This window comes from Lemur catta, chromosome 1 (assembly GCF_020740605.2).
Source record: "Lemur catta isolate mLemCat1 chromosome 1, mLemCat1.pri, whole genome shotgun sequence".
In the NCBI taxonomy this organism is placed as follows: domain Eukaryota; kingdom Metazoa; phylum Chordata; class Mammalia; order Primates; family Lemuridae; genus Lemur; species Lemur catta.
Genome location: NC_059128.1, coordinates 199,319,391 through 199,335,029, shown reverse-complemented (window position 1 = coordinate 199,335,029; position 15,639 = coordinate 199,319,391).

The following is a 15,639-nucleotide window of genomic DNA, read 5'->3' as shown; positions in this document are numbered from 1 at the left end:
TTCATTGATGTATTTGGTCTATAAATTGAATCTAACATTTAACATCTATGTTTAGGTTGAATTACATAAGAGTTTTATAAATTAGACTAGTTGAGTATCTTCAATTTTATGTCTTTCAACCTGATAGTTTCCTGTTACTGGATTCGTAGGTTATTTCCAAATTTTATTTTATAAACATTGATACAATGAACATTTTGCCCATAAATCTTTTTTCAAAACTGTGATTGTTTTCTTAGGATAGGTTCCTAGCAGTGCAATTGCTGGATCAAGGATGATGAATATTTTTATGGCCTTTGATACATGTTGCCAAATTTCTGTCTAGATAATGCTGATTTATAATCTCTTTGGTATCTTCACTGCTATTTTTTTAAAACTCAATTATTCTGTTCAGCTCACTTTGGTATTAATACCATGAAATCATGTGACTATTGGATACCTTCTCAGTATAGTCTTCCAGTTTATACTTCATCAAACAATCTTTTTGCATGCCCAGAGCCTTTATAAGTCCTCATTGAGCCATGTGTGGTGGCTCGTGCCTGTAACACCAGTGATTTGGAAGACTGAGGTGGGAGGATGTCTTGAGGTTAACAATTCAAGACCAGCCTGGGCAACACATCAAGATTCCCATCTCTACAAAAAAAAGTTTTTTAAAATTAGCCAGGTGTGATGGTGCACACCCGTAGTCCCAGCTACTCATGAGGCTGAGATAGGAGGATCACTTGAGCCCAGGAGTGGGAGGCTACAGTGAGCTATAATTGCACCACTGCACTCCAGCAGCCTGGGCAACAAAGTGAGACCCTGCCTCAAAAGAAAAGAAAAGAAAAGAAAAGAAAAGGAAAAGAAAAGAAAAGAAAAGAAAAGAAAAGAAAAGAAAAGAAAAGAAAAGAAACCCTCATTTAATGTAGATGTGAGGATAAAGCTTGCTTAAATCAGTCACCACATAGAGTGGTGTATATAATAAAGGAAAGGTGAGGGGCACATGGGGTGGGTAGACGTGTGCAAGTATATGAGTGTGTATATGAGTGTATATTAGGAAAGCCTGACCTTTACTCTTCTATCAGTAACAACTAATTGGGTATACAGGAAAGATGTATTCCCTCTAAAGTACTAAATTCTAAAAAAAAATTTTTTGTTTTAAATGTGAACCAGCTGTAATAGGTCAAAAGCATGGTTGACAAAGCCTGTGTCTGAAGGGTGGCTTGCTTTGAAACCTCATTGTACTTCGGCAATTATAGCAAAAGACCTTGGGGCATGGTTGCACTGGACTTAGAAAATGTTATCCAAAATATTTTTACTATTAATATGTGGACATGCAGACAATTTAGAATCAATATCTTTACAAAGAAAGAAAACCAAAAGCAATCTCTCTCCACCATGTCTGGGCCAATGGTATTTCAGTTGCCACATTCTGAAATTCTTTTCTACCCAAATCATATAATGTATCTGTTATAGACATCTTATTTTGCCAGTGGATCTTATCTAGTAATTATAGCTTTCGATTGCTTTGGGGAAAATAGTTTTTGGAGACAAGAAAATGCTATTATGATCTTTACACTCAGGTGAAACTACCTAACTTTGAAAGACAACCCTGCAATAGGAGGTTTACAACCTGATAGAAAATATATGCATATAATTTGCTTATACAGTTAACAGCATGCACATTATTGAGTTATTGCATAATTTAGGGTTTATGGAGTCTTATTAAGAAATTACAGTCAACACAGTCTTTTTCCTTTCTTAGAATAAGTAACTCATACTAGATATTTTTCTGATAAAGAATATGCTTTAAAAATCATTGAACCTCTCCCCTACCAAGCTGTGCATTTGTATATTTGAAATATCAGATGCGTGACAGCTCTGCTTATCAAAGCAGGAGCAGAATTTATAACCTAAAGTTTGGTGAAACAACACTGAAATAATAATTTTCAAATCAGTAAAGATTTTTAAAAATTACAATAATAAGATTTGTATTCTTATGCCAGTGCTGGTGAGAGTGAAAACCCTTTTTCAAAACAACTGAACAGAATGCTTTGCTAAACTAAAAATTTTTATATCTCTTAGTGTAGTATTTCTGCTAAAGTTAAAAGACAATTATATATGAAGGAAAGATTTGTGAACAAGTAAGACATTCACAATATTTTTATCTTAGAATCATTTGGAAGCAATTCAAATGTTGTTAGAGGAATGGATAAAAAATATTATAACATATTATAGATTATTATGTGGTCATAAAAATGCTGTCTTCAAAGAGTTTTCTTTTATAAAATGGAAAATGAAAATGTTAAGTGGATAAAGCAGGATATATAATACATATATATACACACACATATATTGTATACTCATAAATATTTTCTTACATTACTAATTCCTAATCACAGTTTTGTTAATATAGACTTAAATGAACGAATAAAAAAATATTGAAGGAACTATAACAAAAAAATAAAAAACAAAAAATCCATGGCAAGTATGACTATTCATGATTATTGCTTTCAGTTTTACATTTTTCTGCCTGTTCCAATTTCCCAAAAATGAATATATATTAACTTTCATAAAATGAAAGTTGTTGTGAAAGAAAAAAAATGAAACAAAGAGATGAAAGTAAGGAAGAAAGAAAGAGAGGGAGAGAGAGAAAGGAAAAGCAGGAAGTAAGGAGGGAAAGAAGGAAGGAAAAATTTATTTTAGAATGGTTTGGAAGTAAATTCTCTTGTCTGCTAAGAAAAATATTATTCTGGAAAGGAAGAAAACAAGAAAATTTTTACTGGATTGCTGAATGTGATACCATTATTTCTTCTTTTCAAACTGTTTCGTAGTAGGAGAAACAAAGACAATGAGAGCTAATAGTTCACATTAGATGGACTTTGATCCCTGGAGTTTGTGGACAGAAGATAATGGGTGTAAATATGGTGCCAGGGTTGTCTGGTAACTTCAGTAACTGTGGGAATCAGCTACCTGGGACAGAGATCAAGTCCCTCTCCTTTAGTCAGGCCCTTCTCCAGACGGTCAGGTTATGTGAATGCTTGTCACATGTATTCATTTGACACCCTGCTTACTCTGTCCTGGCCTGGCATTCATCTTTCTAGGGCTGTGACCTGGTACTGCCTACCATGCCATCTGCTTGATTAATGCTAACAAAAGAGTGTATGTATATTAGTTTGATTGATTCTTGGTTGCAAAAGTCGAAACAGAATCTCAATAACTTAGTAAGAACAAGAAATCATTAGAAGAGTTTTCTATGCTGCTGACAGAATTGGAGGAAAGGCCAAGAGATCCAGATCCCAGAAAGAGACAAAGGAGGCACAGCAGACCCAGACCCTTTTCACAGGCCTTTTAGGACATCACCACCCACCAGCCACTGGGTGACAAGTTCATTAGATTGGATCCCTTCCACTCTAGGAAGGGCAGTGTTTTTTCCCCGACTGGGTAAGGATTTGCCTTTCTTGCCTGCAGTCTCTCAGTCCTCACTACCCAAGGGCTAATCTACCAACATGGGATCCCACATAACTTCACTTCCGACCAAGGGATCCCTTTTATAGCACAGGGGATGAGTTGGTAGAAAAATGACATTGTGATCCACTGACCCTAATGCATACTGCACCATCCATGAGATGCTGACCACGGAGTGATAGAATGGCTTCTTGAAGGTGCAGCTGTGGCACCAGCTTGGAGGTAATACCCCATGATGATGAGGCTCTAAACTTCAAGGTGCAGCATACACTTTAAAGCAATGGCCAGTATATGATGCTGAACTCAATAGGCTGAATACAGGAGTCTGGGAAACAGGAGGCAGGAGTAGGAGAGGCCACATTTAACTTCACTTTCAATGACACTTTGGGAATTTATACTTCCAATTTCTGCAACTTTAGTCTCTGTGGATCTTAATCTCATGGTTCCCATAAGGGGGTCAATCACACCATGTACACTGGCAAGAGCATCACTAAATCGAAAGCTACAGCTGTCTGCTGGTAATTTTAGGCTGCTTATGCCAATGGATCAACAGGCACAAAAGGAGTTAGCATACTGTCAGGAGTAATTGACTTTGATGATCACAAGAAGGTAGAGCTGATACTACATAATGCAGTAGGGAGGATTATATTAGGCTTTCAGGTAATCCACTGGGGCATATATTAGCACTCCCATGCCCAGTTTTAGCTGTAGATGGGCAAATACAGCAACCACATCCTGTTAAGACCATGGTAATCAGTGCCTCAGACCACCCCACGGATGAGGGCCTGGGTGACTTAACCAGGCAAGCCAAGTAGACCAGCAGAAGTACTAACAGAAAGAAAGGGCTGGTAATCTAAAATGAGTGGAGGAGGAGAATTGAGCATCAGTTAACACCCCAGGACCAACTACAGCAGCAGGGGCTATAGTTCATTCCACCAAACCTTTTTTTATAAATTTCCCCAGAAACTGTGTCCAACAAGGATCCTGAGGAATACACATATAGACAGAGTGAACTTAATGTAAGAAGCAAGCGGATCTGACCAGGACATGGGGAGGATATAGTGGATGCTGTTGATGTCTCACCGAGATCCGCTCAACTGTGCTGGTGCTCTGGTCACCACTCACCACCCGGCTGCTCCTTCCCCAGAGAATTGTCTTTGGCCAACAGGAGCATGGTCTCCCCTGCCACGTCCGTCCCACCATACACGGGAGCAGTGTGAAGCCAGTGACTGACTGACATAGGAGTACAAAAGCCAGCCCCAATGTGGGATAAACAATGTGGTACAATTCATGCTCCAGAGACTCTTGCTTAGCTTTCTTCTACCCTATCCTGCTTCCATCGCTTCTCCTTTCCTTAGAGCACTCCCTCAATAAATCACTCGCACAAGAATCCCTATCTCAGGCTCTGCTTCTAGGAGCTCCCAAATAGACACCATTAAAAACTTTTCTTTTTTAAAAAAGGCATTTTTATTAATTACAAAGAGTTTGATGTCTCAGGTGGCATTTTAATTGTACTTCTATAAAAAGATCATTTCTACCATTAAAACTGATATATTTGGGGCATTTTTCTCCAGTTTTTGAGGTTTTTCAGGGTGTGTTTGTAAAAAACAAAACAAAGCGAAAAAACAAGTGTCTCAAAATAATTCACTACTCAAAAAAGAAAAAAAATGGTAAAAAATTTGTGTTAAGTGTTTTGAGAAACACTGCATTATACATGCTACCCTTGCAATTTCACCATGCATATTAGCCATTAAAGACTATGAACACAGATCTGTGTTCAAATTCTAGCTCAGACATTAACCATTAGTTAAGACCATCACTTAACTTTTCTCTTCCCAAGTTTATAATGCATAAAGTAATTTAGCACATGCCTCATAATCACAATGCAGAAGTAAATGGTAGAATGCTTAAAAAGCACTTAGCACAATGCCAGGCATATAGTGTATTCAATAAATCATAACAAGTAAAAATAAATAAATAAAAATAAGTGCCTTGGGTTGCAGGGAAGAGGTAGAAGACTGTTTAATTTTCTTGATCACAGAGCCCTTTTTCTTCTCTCTCTCTCTCTCTGTCTCTCTTTCTCTCTCTCACACACACACACAGAGAAAAACCATGTGATGAATTTGGCAAAATGCCGATTTAGTGAAATTGGATCATGCTTACTCATCACAAAATGGAGAGTATTATCTAAAAAAGTTGAGCTATGTAAAAAGTTAAGCAAGATAAATTCAGGCAAATGCCCCTAATGACAACCCAGAGCTCTTTGAATCAAAAAAAAAAGAAGAATCATTATTTCAATTCTAAGAAAATAAGTATCTACCTTGCTCATGTATTTCCAAATCAACATTAATTTTTCACTATGGCCGGGTGTGGTGGCTCACACCTGCAATCCTAGCACTTCTGGGAGGCCAAGCCCAGGAGTTTGAGGTTGCTGTGAGCTAGGCTGACACCACAGCACTCTAGCCCAGGCAACAGAGTGAGACTGTCTCAAAAAAAAAAAAAAATCACTATTACTGTATAATATTTTGGCCAAAATATTCTTGGCATTTGTTTACTTAATAGCAGGTTATGAGGTTACGTGTCGACTTGAAAACTAGCAATCCTCCTGCATCTCAGGTCTGGGTGACCTACTGTCACAGGAGCCACCGCACTCCTGAGAGGAGTCCCAGAGGGCACAGGTAAGAAGAAAGTAAGTGGAGGAAGGGTTTGGCCAAGGAGTCATTCTCAGGAAAGTCAGAAGCTGAAGCCAAAAGCAGCTAGGCCAAGGCATTTGTGCTTTGTTCAAGAGGCTTCTGATAGAATATTTTTTTACAGAATTAAGATAATCAAACATCCAGAAAAATGAGAATTTTTGAGAAAGGGAGATTCAATAGGTATTGTAATAATTTGCTAGGGCTGCCATAGCAGACTACGTGGCTTAAACAACAACAAATTTATGTTCTCACAGTTCTGAAAGCCAGAAGTCCAAGATTAGTGCTGACAGGGTAGGTTTCTGGTAAGGCCTGTCTTTTGTGCTTAAAGATAGCTGCCTTCTTGCTGTGTCCTCACATGGACTTTCCTGGTATCTCCTCCGCTTTTATAAGAATATGAGTCATGGGATTTCAATGAGGAAAAACAAATGCAAAGGAGATTTATTTCCTCTGTCCATATAAATCCCTCCCACCCATAAAAATATTTTTTAAGGAAAAAAATCGCTTCCAAGTTTTTTTTCTTTGTTACTATGAAATGAACACATCATCTTATAGATTGTCTGTGTTTTGGCTGTCTCCACATAGTCAGGGAAGAGAAAGACCTGTTGGATGGCCATTGCTATGGTCTGAATGTTTGTGTCCCCCTACCCCCATTTATATGTTAAAATACTAGCCCCCAAGGTGATGGTATTACAAGGTGGGGCCTTTGGAGGGGGTGATTGGGTCATGAGGGCTTGGTCTTCATGAGTGGGATTAGTGCCTTTATCAAATAGGTCCAAGGGAGCTCATTCACCCTTTCCACCATGTGAGGACAAGGCAAGAAGGCACCATCTTTGAGCCAGGAAAGCTGGCCCTCACAGAGACCAAGTCTGCCTTGATCTTGGATTTCCCAGCCTCCAGAGCTGTAAGAAATCAATTTCTGTTGTTTTATAAGCCACCCAGTTTATGGTATTTTGTTATAGCAGACCAAATGAACTAAGACAGCAATACATCAAATATTAGAGCTAAAAGGGATCTTACATTAATCCAATATCAACTCTTCATTTTTTTATAGGAAAAGAAAACAAAATTGATGTCCTGGAAATTAGCCTACCAAATCCAGAGGTGGTCAGTGGTAGTACTAAGTCATTGTTAGGTCTCTCTGGCTAAAATATGTGTACTTCCAGGTCAGAGATAGCAACTCATGCTTCTTTATATCTCCTGTAAACACCAGAAAACTGCTGGGCCCATGTAATACTCTAAAAAAAATACTTGTATATCAACAATGCCATTACCTAAAATGGTGGTAAAAGGTAAAAGTAATCAATCCTCACAAAAAAGGAGACAGGTATTAATTTAACAACCCCAGAGCCATGATGAAGAATTATTTTAAAATACTAGTATAATTTGATAAAATAATTGCTAAATCCAATGATATCATCAAGAAAACAACCATGTGAGTATACAACATGCTCTGCTATAGAATGGAATAAACCTTTTAGAGCTGGAGAGAACAATAGTTATTAAGTACCAGCTCCTAATTTTGAAGATAAGAAAACCAAAGGACAAGAATATCCCTGATTCTATTGGAGAAGAAGGTGAGAGACAATGACATCCCATTATATAACAACCAGCTGACAAAACACTCCTACACAAAAAAAAGAAAAAAGAAAAAAAAAAAAACCACTTCTACAATACAAAGTGTTGTTGAGTATGAGGTGTCATGAGAATTCTTTTACTGCAAGTGGGATTACAAATGGAAACATTTGGAAATTTTCTCCAGTAAAATGACATGAACATAATCTACAACCCAGGTATTAATAAAGGGGCATGTGCGTCAGGAGACATGCATAAGGATGTTCATAGCAAAACTAACTATCCAAAAAAATGGAAAAACCACCCAAAACCTATTAACAGCTGAGTGGATGGATCATATTTATATAATAAAATATTAAAGAGCAATGGAAATTATAACAAACTCAGCTTCATACATCAACATGAATGAATTTTACAAATAACGCTGAGTGAAAGAAGCAAGTCATAAAAGAATATTTATTGTATGATTCTATTTACATAGAATTCAGGTAGTAAAACTGATTTTAAAAGAAGCAAGAAATTAAGTACCACAACCAAAGTCAAAATAGCAATTTTCTCTGGGAGCGATGAGAAAATACAGGAAATGCCCAAGTGACTGAACAAGGTAACAGACCAAGGTCTTTTTCAACTTCTGGACCAAGGTCTTGAAAAAGAACAAGGTTCTAATTATAACCTGGGTGATAGTTTTACGGCTTTATAACCATTGAATAATTATACATACTTATGTTTTATATTATCTTCCTTATGTATGATGCATTTTATAATTACAAAAATAATTTTATATTACTAAATCAGATACAGTGGGTTTTTTTTGTAGAATTTACTTAAGAGAAGGTGAATATAAAGCAGTTTGCAGTCATTATTATAATGACAAGAATACTGCTCAAGTGTGAATTCAAAACAGTACAGCCTTCAAATTTTAAAGCATTTGGTAAATTATGTCTGAGTGTTTTTCTGTTACCAATAGCAAACTGCTTTTCCATTAACAGAGAATTTATGTCTTTCAAGCATTTGAAATATGGCAATAATTATAAATGTGTGGTTTGAAGGTATTATTTAATTTCTTTTTCCCAATTTTCTTTCTCTTCAGGATAGATTCTTTCAACAAGTAATTTGTAGTAATGACTGTTGACTGCAATTTTGGAGTTTAGTAGCCATGTTAAAGATTAACTATTTCGTCTTATTAAAGCCACACAGAACTTGCTGTTGTGTTTTTTTCTTCAGTGACAAAATACCGACAGGGGAAAAAACAATTTTAAAAGGAAGCAGGACAGGAAACTCAATATAGTAGAAAGGTATTGGATATGGAGCCAGAAGGTGTTACTGAATATTCAAATGGTAAAAAGGAAAAGGTTCTCTGCCAATGTTAAGTCACTCAACAGCTCAGCAGTGGAAAGGGTATTTGAGGCCAATGGAAGCAAAACAGTGGACAGTTTAAGTTCTCTGGATAATTTCATTGGCTATTTTTGAAGTCTGGATTGTGGATGCACCATTATATTGGCCAGGCATCAAACTTTCTAAGCACCATGTTCTTCATAACATCCTTTCTTTGTTCTCATCACAATAAATATATGACATCTGCATTATTATGCCTGTTTTACAGACAAGAAACCTGAGGTTTAGAGATGTTAAATCCCTTGCCCAGCTTACTGCAACCAGAAAAGGAGACATTGTACCAGAGCTTCTCAAACTTGACTGTGCAAGTGACTCGCCTGAGAACTTACAAAAATGCAGATGCTGATCCAGGAGATCTGGGGGCCTGAGAACCTGAATTTGTAACAGGCTCCTCCGTGTGGCCAGGACTGCTGGTCCACGGCCCATCCTGAGTATTATGGGTTCTGGAGTTACACAGCCTGGAACTCTGATTCCACCAATGTTTGGTTTTATGTCACGGGACAATTACATTACTTTTCTTCGCTTATAAAAATGAGAGTAGGAGGACTTACTTCATGGGGTCATTGTGATAATTAAAGTTACAATATTTATGCAGTATTTAGAAGACAGCTTGGCACTTAGCAAGCACCCAAAAATATTAGTTATTTTTAGTAACACCCAGCTATGCCTCTAGTGATAATTTGTCCCTAAAAGGAGGTAATAAAATATACCAAAGAGCTGTCAGCACAAACATTAGAGAGAATCATCTTGCAGCACAGCAAGTGACTCTGCCACCCTCACTTCTTATATCCTACTCAGATGTCTTGCCTGATCTTGTTATTTCATGTAGCATTATAGAAAAACATTTGATTCCCAGAAGACTTACTTATATGGAGGAATAATCTCTCCTTTTTATAAGTCATCTGTACTATGTGAGAGGAGACAAATTTTTCTAGGAAAACAGCCAAGGTTGGGAATACATGTAATGACTTAAAACTGCTGATCCAATTTAGACTGACAAACACTGCTATTAATAATAGAAACCATTTTGAAGTCAAAATATTACCTTAAACAGAATCGTTACGGTGTGAAATCCATAGGCAGGGGAGAGAAAGAATTCTCAGACAGTGATTAGGATATACAAAAGTAAAAGTGTATTTATATACCTGAGAAAGAAAGAATGAAACACAGAGAGAGAGAGAGAGACAGAGAGAGAGCAAGAAAGAGAGAGAGAGGGAGGAAAGAAATGTCGGAAAGTTGCTTGGTACATTTCTTTTTTTTTTTTTTATTTCAGCTCTTCATGGGGGTACATAAGTTCAGGTTATATATATTCTCCGTGTCCCGCCCATCCCCCTGAGTCAGAGCCTCAGGCGTGTCCATTCTCCAGACAGTGCACCTGGCATTCACCATGTAGTCATACCTCCATCCCCTCCCCCCACCCTCCACTTCCCCGAGTCAGCACCTTCAAGCATGACCATTCCCCAGACGGTGCGCAACGCACTCATCATGTAGGCATACACCCATCCCCAATTTTTTTCTCTCTCTCTGCTTCAGGGGACTGGTAACAAAAGCAGCTGTGAGGCTGGTGTGGTAGCTCACACCTGTAATCCTAGCACTCTGGGAGGAGTGAGACCAGCCTCAGCAAGAGTGAGACCCCGTCTCTACTAAAAATAGAAAGAAATTAGTGGGACAACTAAAATGTATACAAAAAATTGGCCGGGCATGGTGGCGCATGCCTGTAGTCCCAGCTACTCGGGAGGCTGAGGCAGTAGGATCGCTTAAGCCCAGGAGTTTGAGGTTGCTGTGAGCTAGGCTGACGCCACGGCACTCACTCTAGCCCGGGCAACACAGCGAGACTCTGTCTCAAAAAAAAAAAAAAAAAAAAAAAGCGGCCGTGAAACTGCTGTGTTGTTGGCTTTTTCCATTTCACATGTAGCAGATTGATAGCAGAAATTAGTTTCTTCTTTCTTCTTGATAGCACAAGGCATCTGGTGCCGTCACTTCTTGAGGAAGCAGGGGAAGTTCGCAGTCCTGCTGTCCGCTCAGGAACTTTTTCAAGGCTGAGAAAGAACTCAGAGACAAGTTTTCATTAAACGAAGGGTAGTTGTCTTGTGAGTTTATTTCTCTTACCTTCTGTTTGATAGTTTATTTTCCTTTGTTAGATAGGCTATTAGTAAAACAACCTTTCAAGAATCATTGGCCAAAAGTACTCTGGGGGAAAATACAAATGAGAAATATTATTATTATTATTATTTTGAGACAGTCTCACTCTGTTGCCTGGGCTAGAGTGAGTGCCGTGGCGTCAGCCTAGCTCACAGCAACCTCAAACTCCTGGACTCAAGCGATCCTACTGCCTCAGCCTCCCAAGACTACAGGCTACAGGCATGAGCCACCATGCTCAGCTAATTTTTTCTATATATAATTTTACCTGTCCAAATCATTTCTTTCTATTTTTAGTAGAGACGGGGTCTCGCTCTTGCTCAGGCTGGTCTCGAACTCCTGAGCTCAAACGATCCGCTCGCCTCGGCCTCCCATAGTGCTGGGATTACAGGCGTGAGCCACTGCACCCGGAGAGAAATATTATTAATACCAAGTTCCCCTCTTCTCCAACACCCTGCTACTACTACAATACTGCTGCCTGTCTGATCACTGAGGTTAAAGCTATGGCAAGGTCTTTGTTCCTTCCTTTCTTTCATCCTCGTCAGTGCTGAAGTGCCCATGGCAGAGGCCTGGAGAAATGGAAGGAAACTTCACTCCTATTTCATTTGCATCCTCCAGCCTACTCCTCAAGACCTGTAGCTGCTAGAATCCCTACTTGACAGAAGAGAAACTTGAGATCAGAGAAGTTAACTGGCCCATCCAAGAGCACACAGTTCAGATTTCCTTAGGACATGCACGAACAAACACATTTAAACAGTCTTGCAGGGCTCCTTGATCTTTTCCTACTCTTGCAGTTTGTGGCTCTTCTGCTCTATGACAGAGGACCGTCTGTTAGGTGGGGAGAGAGGAGGGCTGCAGGCAGGGGCATGGCCAGGTTCCCCCTTCTGACAGCCTGTGGCCAGTGTGGGGCCCAGGGCCTGTGCTTTGCATGGGTGGGAGAGGTCAAGCACTTAACCAGGGGCCTAATGGTCTCACCTTCACACTGCTTCTGCTCCTATCTTTTAAAATATGTGTTACAGCTTCACAGGCATCATGGCTCCTTAAAATTCGCATGAAGACACCACTTCTGGGGCTGTGCTCGGGAGGAATCATTGCAGTTCCAGCTCCCTGATGGCCATTCCTTTTTGGCCTTATTTCAACTTACTCTGCAGAGAGGAGTCCTCACACCCAGCACAGCTAACAAGGGCTACCCAAAGGACTGAACCTTACCTTCACTCACTATTTGTGGTGCCCCCACGAGCTGGTACAGGATTGCATCTCCCCCATCCCCATCTCTGGCACATCTTATCTCCAACCATCACAATAAAACAAATTTTACTGGTAACAGAGTGTGTGACATGCAACTGCATCTACAAGATACCTGCCCCAGACATCCCGCTATGGTATTCCCATCAAAGACTACACAAACCACTCCTTTACTGCAAGTCTATAGCCACTCCTTCCCTGGATGCCACAGCTTCGTCACCTTTGAGAAGCCCTTTCTTCTTGGCTGAAATACCGGTTGGCATTATCTACAAGTGTTTTCAGTTATTATTTCCACCTGTAAAGAAATATGCTCATTCACCTACCCACGTAGTTAACCACGATTTATTGGTAGGAAAACCATATTTCTCAGTTTTCCCAGAATAGTCCTGTTTTACACTTGTTATCCCAGCACAGTATTAGTAGCACCCCCTTTCACTACCAAAACCAACTCAGTTTGGCAGATAAATTATTTAGTTACCCTATGTATCGAATACATACTATGTGCCAGCCACTGCGATAGATCCTATTGATGCAATGATGTGTATAACGAGGTTTCTCCCTTCACGGAGCTCACAAACTCAGGAACTTTATCTCCAGACTGCGCAGGGACTTCCGAGCGGGTGCTGTCTTTGACAGCTCATCCCGACCTTTCTTTCCCTTCTTGGTACCCACAGCCTCAGTCAGTCAGTGTCTCTGTGGCATCCCATCACCCTCTTGGATTCCAGACCTCTCTCCTTTAGGGTCTCACAAGGACACACGTGCCCCTTCAGAGCCCCTCATGGATACATATTTCCCTTTGGTCTCTCAAGGCACATTCCTGTGTGCCCCGTCCATGTCTTGCATGGACCTGCGTGCCCCTCCAGTGTTCCATGCAGATGTCCTTATGTGCTCCCTTAGTGCCCCGGGAACTGTCTCATGTGCCCCATCAGTGTCCAGTGGACCATGTTTTCCTTTTGTCTCATGTGGTCTCCACTTTGGACCCACCATTGCCTCTTGTGGGCATTCCTATGTGCCCTTCTAGTGTCACATGTCAACGGTGTACCCCTTCAGTGATGCAGCTGTACCAGTGGCCCCCAGCTGCAGGCCCCTGGAGGGTTACAGTGTAGCAAGGGGTCCTAGAGCACATATTTGTGCAAAGGAAATTTCATGATTAGTTTGAAAAAAGGTTCCTCTCATTTAAAAGATTCTGCCTCAGAGCCACCGGGTATATTTGTTAAAAAGAAGATTCCTAAGCTGTGTTCTAGACCTGCTAAATCTGAATGACTAGGGGTGAGCCCAGAAATTCTCATTTTAAACAAGTTCCATGCAGGTATTCTTATTCGTACCCAAATTTGACAGTACTTATTTTATAACTGATTCTCCTGGAGAACTTTCAGAGAACATAGATGCCCAGGTCCCAGACACTGAATTCTATTTGGTATTTTAGAAGGATGATTTTGATGTGAAGCTTTGGCTGAGAACCACTGGTCTGGCCCTCCTTCTGTCTTCCCTCTAAAAATAAATAAATAATAAATAAACCTCTTTTTCTTCCTAATCAAACTCTGATTTTGTTCATTATCAGATCTAAGCTTCCAACTTAGTTAGAAAAAGAAGAGCAAATCAAAGTAAATAGAAGAAAGGACACAATAAAGAGGACAAATGAAAGAGGAAGTAGGCAAGTAGTACAGAAAATTAATAAAACCAAGTGTTTGTTTTTTGAAAAGATTCTTAAAATTTATAAACTTCTAGCAAGACTGGTCAAGGGAAAAGAAAGAAAAACCCACAAATAGCAATAATAGGAATACAAGAGGAGGCATTATTTCTGTCATCACAGTCACCAAAAGAATAACTGGAAATTATGAACAACTTTTACCATTACATTTCAAAATTTAGATTAAATGGACAAATTCCTTGAAAAACACAACTTCCCCAAACCGACACAAAAAGAAATGGAAAACAAAAGTTATCTCCTATCTATTTAAAATTTGAATTCATAATTGTAAAACTTTTCCTCATAGAAAACTCCAGGCACAAATGTTTTTCCAAATGAAGTATATAAAACATGTAGAGGAAAAGTAATAACAATCTTCAACAAATTTTTTCATAAAATAAAAAATAGAGGGCTATTTCTCAATTCATCTTATAAAGCCAATGTAAATCCAATATAAAAACCTGTTACAAACATTACAAAAAGAAAGGAAAGGAAAAAACATTCCAATATCCATCATACACGTAGATGTAAAATATTTAATAAAATATTGGTAGATCAAATCCAGCAATATATAAAAAATGTTAATCATGACCAAGTGAAGTTTATTCCAAGAATCAAGGATGGCTTCACATTCAAAATTAAAAATAATTCATCATATTAATAGAATAAAAAAGGAAAAAACACATTATTGTCTCAATAGATGTTGGAAAAACAGACAAACTCAGTAAACAAGGTAGAGAAAGAAGCTTCCTCAACCTGATGGTAAACATTTATGAAAAACTTACAGCTGATATCATACCTAAGGGTGAAAATTTGAATGTTTTGCCAATAAGAATAATGATAAAACAAGGATGTTCACTCTCATCTCTCCTACTCAAGGTAGTATGGAGGATTTACCCATTGTAATAAGGCAAGAAAATAAAATACAAGGCATAAAGTTGAAAAGAAAGAAGTAAAACTGTCTTTATTTGCAAACATGATGGTTAATGTATAAAATCCTAAGGAATTAAAAAAATACTAGAACTAATAAGTAAGTTTGGCAAAGCCACAGGATTAAATATTATTTATATTTCTGTATTCAAACTGTTGGAAATTGAAGTTAGATTAACAATAACAGGTATAACAGCATAAAAATATGTAGGGATAAATTTAACAAAAGTTGTACAAGATTTCCAAACTGAAAGCAATAGAACATCACAGAAAGAAATTTTATAGACTAAAATAAATGGAGAGATATACTATGTACATAGTTGAAATAGTTCAAAATAAATAGTGAACTCACAGACTGGGAAACTATTTGCTGTACAAATATATATGACAAAGGACTCCTACCTAGAACGTATATATATATATATATATATATATATATATATATATATATACACACACACACAGTAAGTCATCATTTAATGTCATCCATAGGTTCTTAGAAACTGCAACTTTAAATGAAACAATATACTG